Consider the following 6744-nt stretch of genomic DNA (forward strand, 5'->3'; position numbering starts at 1 on the left):
TCTCGCGGGATAGAAAGCTGAAGATTCAGGAGCCGAAGTCACTGGCGGAGTGCCACACAGTGGTAGCCAAGGTGCAGAGAGGAACTTAGGTCTTCGGGCTCCAATGGCAACCTTCTTCCCATCAGCCCCGTGACACGTTGGTGACACATCCCCTACAACCTCTCTTACACTATCACTTCCTGCTTCCCATGCAAGCTCTCCCTCACTGCTTCTAGAAAGCGATCAGTAGTCAGTCTCTAGGCTAACCTGGTAAGGAGAAAACAGGTTTTCAAACCGACTGAGCCCAGTACAATTCAGAATTCCGCCTGGCACCCAGAAAGCCCGAGACAATGGTAGCTCAGCTTGCTCCATTAGGAATGGGCTACACATCCGAGTAGGTAGACCCAGAAAGCATCTCATTAAACCTAGACGTGAAGGTGTTTTTTGTATTCTTTTCATTCACAACCCTGAAGTTCCTTCATAGACACACCACTAGTCACTTTTAAAATACACTACAAACAAAATGACAGTCAAGTTAAAAAATAAAACCAGAAAACAACAAATACTGGAGAGGGTGTGGAGGGATTGAAGCCCTCGTACCTTGCTGGTGGGGTCACAAAAACACCAACCCCCACGGAAAACAGTATGGCGCTGCCTCAAACCACGGGGAGCAGAGCTAGCACACGACCCGACAGCCCCTTTGCTGGGTAATACCCTACACAAGTACGAGCCATGGCAGGAACGCACATAGGCACACCCACGTCCACTGCAGCACTGTTTACAACAGCAGGACGATGGGCACACCTCAATGCCCACTGGTAGAAGAAAAGATAAACTTTGGTGCATATACACAAGGGAATATTATGCATCACTGAAAAACGATGATGAAACCATGAAGCTCCTCATGGCATGGACCCGCCTGGTGAATTGTATGCTAAGTGAAATAAATCGATCACAAGAGGTCAAATATTATACGAGCCCACTTGTATAAAGAAGAATATCACAGAGGAAAAAACAAACCCAAGACAAAGGCTTTCATCCCAAAGGGACCAGACTTTGGAGCTTACCAAGGGGGGTAGGGTAAGAAGAAGCAGGAAGAAGCTAAGAGGGTGGACAGACAGGACCTTGGCCGAAGGGGAAGATTGCAGTCCACAAGTGTGAGAAGAACAACCAGAGGGGAGGGCAGGTTGAGCTATTGGAGGTTTGAGAAGTAATTGAAACTGTTCAGTAGGTCACATGAATCTTCCATGCAGACTTAATTTCCCAAAGAGCTGTGTGGATGGTCATAAGCATACTTTCAGAACTCACCGCCATCAAGTCGATTCCGACTGACAGCAGCCTGTGGGACAGTCCGACTTCCCCCGTGGGATTCCGAGACTAAGTAGAAAGCCAGTGCTGAGGAAAAGACGTCTTAACCGCAACTGAGAAAGGGAATTCAAGCTCCAGACCTACCGGTTGGCATGGGTCTCATGAAAAGAGCCTTGGGTTGTTTCCCCAGAACAAGAGCTTCAAGCCCCAGCTGTCAAGACTTGCTCCCCATGCAACTCTGCTCCTTAACCTCCCTGAGGCTCTGAGACAATACGATGCACCCTTCTGGGAGAAAAGTGACCATTAAAGAGGCCAAGTATTCCGCAGAGCTTCCCGGCCCTTAATCTGAAGCAAAGAAAGCTGGTGTCAGCAGTTCCACAAAGGCCAGAGGGCTGAGGGGGCATGAAAGGCCAAGAGCCCCAATCTGCTTCTGTTTAATGGCAACTAACCACACCAAACCTGCTGCCACGGAGTCAAGTCCCACTCAAGGCAACGAGAGGACAAAGCAGAACTGCCCCTGTGGGTTTCCCAGACTGTCACCTTTCTTCCACAAGAATAGCTGTGGAGTTCAAAAGGCTGACCTTGCAGTCAGCAGCCAAGTACTTAACCAAAGTGTCACTAGGTCCTGCAAACCACGACAGCCGTGGACAAATACCGAATGACTCGGGGTGACAGGGAAAAGTGAATCTGCTAGCTCTTATTCGGCACTAGCTAAGTTTTGCAGCACACCTTTTTAAGCACTCGATACCACATTACAAAGGCTCCCTGGTGCCATAGTGGTTCCGAGTTGGGTTTCTCACCTCAAGGTCATCCGTTCCAAACCACCATCCACTTCAAGGGAGAAAGAGGAGGTTTTCTACTCCCATAAAGAGTTAAGAGTCTCAGAAACTCAGGGCACTTTTACTCTGTCCTATGGGGTCGAATTAAGTCGGAATCAACTCAATGGCAGTGAGCTTCATTAGTTTTACAGAAATTGAATCTGGAGGAACTAATTATTGTTTTGTTTTGTTTTAATGGCCTGCTCTGGAAGCTTAGCCATTCGATACGGCTTCTAGAGGAAACTGTCTCCCAGGAGTCCGTCGTTCAATTCTGTGTCCCAATTACCGGGGCTGTATCTTTCCTCTTCTCAACCCCAAGACCTACAGGGCTCCGTCCCGTTTGTTTTGGCAGAATCGGGGCCCCAATCTCCTTCACGCCTCGGTCCCCTGGCCCTTCAGATGTGAGTTGTCCCAGGAGGCCAACCAAAAAACAACCAAACTCACTGCCGCTGAGTGGCTTTCAGTTCACAGCGACCCCCCAGGACAGAGTGGAAGCGCCCCTGTGGGTTTCACCCTTCACGGGAGGAGAAAGCCTCCCCCTTTCTCCAAGGAGTGACTGCCCATTTAAAACTGCTGACCTGGAGGTCAGCAGGCTAACACATTCCCCACTATGCCACCAAGGCTCCTCTTTATTTCTGTGAAAACATATTCCTATCTAAGATCTCACTTTATCTACCACGGAGGTATGTAGGGCAAATACTATTATTACTCCCCCACCCCCACCCCATTTCAGAAAGGAGGAAGCTGTAGGGCAGAAAAGCTCCCTGACTCACCCAAGGTCACAGCCCTGCAGAACGTGGGTTAGCAACCCCACCTTCAATTTCTGAGCCCAATACTCTAACTAAACAAAACACCAACTGCTTAGGAAAGGGTCCAGGTAATAAAAGCCAAATTTGGAGGAAATGGTATCAGAGCTTCCATTGTGGGCACTTGGTTGGCAGAAGGTGATGGATGACCGCGCGAGCCCAAAATCACAGCAGTGTCCACATTCGGATTAAGCCTCGGTTAATCCTCTCAGACCACAGCCAAGGGATGTGAATACCTTGTTATCAGACAGAAAGCGTTGTAAAATCGATAGTGGCAGATGTAGTTAGGATAAAATGGAATACCTTATCTTTTGACCCATTTTAAAGTTTTGTTTTCAGTCAAAAAAAAGTGAATCAGGCCTCCAGTGAACCCCTTCTGACCATAAACCAGGGGCGTGAAGAGCCCTGCTCTCATGCATGGTCCACTGGAAAGTGGGTCACTGCAGGTGCACTTAAAACTTAACAACTTATCACATGATCTCCCTTTTGACCCATTTTAAATTTGTTCTAGTTTTTAATATTTTCTGCTTTCTTTTTGATTGGGAATTTTCTGTTTTACTTTGTTATTGTTAGTTTATTCTTTTTCTGTATATGAAATACAGGGTGGGTAAATCTATAGGCAGTAACTGAATTAATGGTTTCTTGGGAGTATGGCCGGGGAGCTTGGAGGAAAACAATGAGTACAAGAAAAAAGAAAATGTTCTAAAACTGATTGCACAACTCTTCTTAATATGACTGAACTACTGAATTGTATATGTGAATTCCATACCGATAAAACTTATTTTTTTTAAAAGGGGTGAGAGAAATAGATGGGACAGTGGTATCTTTGGACTTTATTTTTAGGCTCCTTTCGTCTGCTTTTATGACTCTTCATTAATTCCACTCAGTATTGTTGCCTAATGAGTACATTGCAATAGGCATCAGATCACAAAGCTTAAGTATATTTCCTCATTGTTATACATAGATACTTCAACCTAAGTATTTCACAATCAAAGTGACTCAGTCACTGGGTTAGCTTAATCTGCATTAGTCACTTATGGAAGTGTTACATGAGATTTATGTGAAACTCTTGGGAGATGGGAAGGAACAGAAATAAACATTTACCAAAGAGATGACTAAATTAAGGGCAAAAAAGTGGATGCACATTTTGCACACTTGTTCCTTCGATCGATGTCAGGATAAAAGTCACCTCTCCAGTTCAAGTTGAGACAGTTTAGGGTAGCTAGGGGATTTAAGTGCACTCGGGGCAAGCCATTTGTGGTAAGAAAAGAAGTTAAAGGTTAACAGGGCAGAACACCGAGACCTTGCATTTTATAGCACTTTTCCCTCTAAGGTCCTTTCACATGTTATCGTACTTTGTGATCAAGACGTCAATTCCAGATAGGGAAAACCAGATAGCACTAGGCTCATTATGCCAATGGGCAAAAAGGGCAAAAGAAACATGTTTGTGGACACACAGGGATTCAATGGCTAAGAATAAAAGAAAGCGAAATCAGTAAATTGAACATTAAAACCTAACACTGGCAACTGTTCCTGGGAACATGTATATTCCTTTATAACATAAAGGAAACGCACTGCATTTCCAGTATTCTGACAACAGCAATTCCACTACCTATAGAGACCCAAAGGTAGTGCTACAAAGTCACGGAAACCTGCATCAGACAAAAAGATCATAATGTGACACTACTGTTCATGGATGTCTCCTCTCTACAGGTCTGTTTTCCAATGGCAAGGTTTCCATCCCACAAACCCTCCCAGGAAGAATCCTGCAGTCTTTCCTCAAGACAGTAGCTTCAGCATCCTCAGGGGTTTCAGATTGTGTTCTTTTTCAATACTCTTGGGTTTGGGAAACCAAAAGAAGTTTGGAGGGGCAAGGTCAAGGCTGTTGGGTAGATGGAGTGAGGTTTCCCAATTCAATTCTCGTAGGACAGGTCTTGCTACCCTAGTACAATGAGCAGGTGCATTGTCATGATGGGAGACAGCTTCACTGGTCTTTTGCTCACTAATGCAGGTTTCCATTTTCTGAACATTTCTTCTTGATAAACCCCATGATTGCTCTTGGTCCTTCAAGAAATTGCATAAGATCAGCCTTTTGGAATCCTAGAAAAAGTTATCATAACCTTCTGAGCTTATGCTCTGCCTTGAATTGAACTGGCCCAACAGATTGTCCGGGATACTAGTGTTTTGATTGGACCTTTTATATGATGGGACCATAATGAGACCGAGCCAAGTGTACGACCAAGAGGATGTGTCTGCAGCCATTCTCTGATCGCAAAGACATGTTTAAACACTTTATTTGAAATAAACCTACGCATGCCTGAACTGAATCCCTACAGCAATACTTTGTGGTACCCTCAGAATATGGTCTAAGATACTCGACTGTCATCTATTAAATATAGGTGTGTTAAGTGGTACCTTAAGAATTTTCTCTAAGGGGGGGGAGGGAATGAGCAGACAAGATTTTCCCAAGGTCATTTTGAACAAGGTTTAAATTGTGTCAAATTTAATTTCTGATTCTGCCAGGGGGCTGCTCTGAGCATTCCCTGGATCGCATCTCTTTTCTACATGGTATTTCTCTGGGGCACTTTTGACTTGTCTCGCGCCCGGTGACAGAGGGAAGCCTGAAGGGCAGAGAGGGCTTCATTCTCGGTACCAGTAACAGTCTAGGAACCAGCTGAGGCAGGCACGGAAGCACATGAGACCTAGCAGGTATCAGTCACGGGGAAAGAAAAAGTAGGCCGAAGAATCTCTGCGCGCGGTACACCTGGCTAATCGTTTCCATACTTCACTTCATAGATGTGGCCTTTCGCTGTGGGCTGAAAGCCATTCGACAGCCCTAATAACAACATTTTAAGTTACTGAGATGCTTACCTTCAGAGGAAATAAAGGATAAGCAAATAAACTAAAAAATGTTTCCGACAATATTGTTGTTCTGGCCAGCGAGTCGGTTACCATGCATCGTGGCCCTCTGCACAGGGGAATGAAGCATGGCCCAGTCCTGGGTCATCTTATGACGGCGCTTACGTTTGAGCCCGTCTGCTGCAGCCGCTGCGTCAGCCCATCGTGTCACGGGCCACCGTCCTCCTTTTTGCTGCCCCTCTACGTCACCAAGCTGAAGTCCTTCTCCAGACACTGGTCAGCCGCTCCTGATGACATCTCCAAAGTAGATTAGATGAAACCACACCATCCTTGCTTCTGAGGTATCTCTGGCTGTACTTCTCCCAAGACAGACCTGTTTCTTCTTTTGGAAGTCCGTGGTACTTTCCGTGTTCTTCTCTAGCAGCACAATTCAAATGCATCAAGTCTTCTTCGGTTTTCCTTACTCGATGCACAACTTCAACATGCATATGAGGTGACTGAAAATACCATGGCTTGGATCAGGAACATCTCAGTCCTAAAAAAAAACACCCTTGCTTTTTAACACTTGAAAGAGGTCTCGGAAAGCAGATTTTTCCAATGCAGCCCCCAGGCTGATCTCTTGGTTTCTGCTTCCACAAGCGAGATGAAATCCTTGACAACTCCGATCTTTTCTGGGGTTATAGTTGATGTTACATATTGGTCCAGTTGTGAGGATTTTTCTTTATATTGCGTTGTGATCCATATTACAGCTTGATCTTCATCAGTAAGTGCTTCAAGTCCTCCTCACTTTCATCAAGAAAGGTTGAAATCGGTTCCCCCTTTCTACCCCACCTTCGCTCCACCCTCCCGGTATCGCCGCTCTCACCACTGATCCTGAGGGGTTTATCTGTCCTGGCTTCCCTGTGTTTCTAGTTCCTATCTGTACCAGTGTACATCCTCTGGTCTAGCCAGATTTGTAAGATAGAATTGGGATC

At 45.6% G+C, this 6744-nt stretch overlaps 1 protein-coding gene across 1 annotated transcript in view; it reads right to left on the reverse strand.

Annotated features, from left to right (window-relative positions):
• NSMCE2 (NSE2 (MMS21) homolog, SMC5-SMC6 complex SUMO ligase) overlaps positions 1-6744 on the reverse strand; it is a 285756-nt gene that overhangs the window by 215178 nt on the left and 63834 nt on the right. The window lies entirely within an intron of this gene.

Source organism: Echinops telfairi, unplaced genomic scaffold (genome assembly GCF_000313985.2).
Source record: "Echinops telfairi isolate 266 unplaced genomic scaffold, ASM31398v2 ScPeMD7_1;HRSCAF=3_0, whole genome shotgun sequence".
Taxonomy (NCBI): Eukaryota; Metazoa; Chordata; class Mammalia; order Afrosoricida; family Tenrecidae; genus Echinops; species Echinops telfairi.